Source organism: Microcebus murinus, chromosome 18 (assembly GCF_040939455.1).
Source record: "Microcebus murinus isolate Inina chromosome 18, M.murinus_Inina_mat1.0, whole genome shotgun sequence".
Lineage (NCBI taxonomy): Eukaryota > Metazoa > Chordata > Mammalia > Primates > Cheirogaleidae > Microcebus > Microcebus murinus.
In genome coordinates this window covers 999778-1001910 of record NC_134121.1, presented here as the reverse complement: position 1 = coordinate 1001910, position 2133 = coordinate 999778, and the positions used below count along the sequence as shown (strand labels likewise).

At 55.2% G+C, this 2133-nt stretch overlaps 1 non-coding gene across 1 annotated transcript; it reads left to right on the top strand.

Annotated features, from left to right (window-relative positions):
- Positions 1-410: 410 nt before the first annotated feature.
- Positions 411-529, top strand: LOC142862093 (5S ribosomal RNA). The gene has a single exon (XR_012913239.1). It is a non-coding gene; the product is annotated as a 5S ribosomal RNA (ribosomal RNA).
- The last annotated feature ends 1604 nt before the right edge of the window (positions 530-2133 follow it).

Genomic DNA, 2133 nt, shown 5'->3' with positions numbered 1-2133 from the left:
GCAATCGGGGCGGGGGCGGTGGCGTTGGCAGCGGCCACGAGCTGGGGGTGGGGGGCGGGTAGGTGAAGGAGGCCAGGCGAGGAGAGGAAGGGGGCTGGAAGGTCTCCACCTTGGCGAGTCCAGCCGTGGAGGCGCATCTTGTGTGAGTGTGAGTGAGTGAGTGTGAGTGTGTGTGTGTGTGTGTGTGTGTGTATAGAGAGACAGCCCCCCACCCCGGCCCGCCGCTCCCTGCCCGCCCCGCCCTGCCCCGCCTGTCAGCCCCGTCCCTCGGAGCCCGCCGGACCCGGCCGGTGAACTCAACATGCCCGCCCGGTGCGGGTCAGCGCCGGCGCGGGGCCTGGGGCGGGAGGAGGCGGCGGGGAAGCGCAGAGAGGCTCGGCTTCTTGAGCAGGGCAGGGGCGCCCTCCGCCGTCTAGGGCCACACCACCCTGAACGCGCCCGATCTCGTCTGGTCTCGGAAGCTAAGCAGGGTCGGGCCTGGTTAGTACTTGGATGGGAGACCGCCTGGGAATACCGGGTGCCGTAGGCTTCTTCTTTTTTTTTTTTTTTGTTTTGCCTCTTGTTCTGTCCCCTCTCTGGGAGCGAGGCGGCGGCCCGGGGTGGGGGTCACCCCCACCCTCAGCGCCCGCCGCGGTGCCTGGCGCCCCAGCCCGCACCGTGGGGCCTCCTCTTGTCCCAAGCCGCGACACCGCCGTCACGCGGCAGCACGCGTGGCTTCTGGACTGTCAGGTCTCAGACCAAAGGTCTGCTCTGTGGGAACCGACACGCTGGAGGAAACCTTGAGAGTCTGAGAGGGGAGGGAGTTCCAGAAGAAGGCCAGGATGTCATTTTGAGGGAGTATGTGACCAGAACTCGTCCCGTTGCTTTTGGGGTTCTATGGGCTACACCTAGGAATCTTTGGTGGTGGCACCTGATGTTGGGGGATCCGGAGTCACACCCAGACCTGCTCCACAGGCCTCCTTTTACTTTTCTCTTCGGATTCATTATTTTTTAAAAGTGTCTCTTATCTCTGAGGACTGAACTCTAATTTTTTGCTAAAAACTCCTTCCTAAGGAGGCCAGCTGGGTTAGGCTGGCAAATGGTAAGGAGGCCAGCAGGGCTAGGCTGACAAACAGTAAATTCCCACTAAGCGGCTTTTGTTAACCAAACGAAGCAGTGGTTTACTTCCTGACCTGATTCTGGTATGGCATTAACATCACCTAAAAAATAAGAAGCCCCTGTCTTAACTCAAGCATCCTAGCAGATGCCTATTCTTAAATTTAAACCATCTTAAAACATCCTAGCAGGCGCCTATTGTAAATTTAAAGTGTCCTCCTGTCTGGACCTCCCAGAGTGCTCATACCCTTATCTTAAAGTAAGCATATCTTTTCTGGTCTTCTAGATAAAGACTAACTCTCTCAGCCAATTGCCAGCCAAAGAATCTTTAAACCCACCTATAACCTGTAAGCCCCCGCTTCGAGATGTCCCACCTTTTTTGGGCCAAACCAATGTATGCCTCTCATGTATTGATTTGTGACTTTGCCTGTAACCCCTGCCTCTCTGAAAATGTATAAAACTGAACTGTAGCCCAGCCACAGCGAGTCCACTTGCCCAAGGCCTCTTGGCAGTGGCTCCGGGTCATGGTCCTCAAATTTGGCTCAGAATAAATCTCTTTAAAATTATTTTACAGAGTTTGGCTTTTTTCCGTCGACAATTTTGGCGTAGCCGGCAGGATCTCAGAGAAGACTCAGGACCGCCTAAGGAGCAGCGCGGACTCGGCGCCAGGTACCGGCACGGCCCTTTTAGGCCTCCGACTCCGAGCTTCTCCTTCAGCGGGACTGGTAAGTCCTCCTGAGATCCGGACCTCCCGCTTTTGGTTGATGGTCTTGGTTTATTCTGAGCTGGTTCTTTTCCTAGGAATTGTTGTTTGGGATCCTAATTTAGGTTTGGAGGTGCACTCTAAAGGGCTTTCTCCGTTGCCTTTTTTTTTCCTCTCAAAACTAGTTTCAATTGGCTTGTCTGCGCATTTGGCAAGGAACCCAACTGTCCTATTTGTAGATAGATGAGAGACTGAGTTTCTCAGCTCCGAAGAAAAGGGGCAGCTTTCTCCTCCCAGACCTAAGGCAGCTCTGGGTGACCAGGGCCCTGAATGGG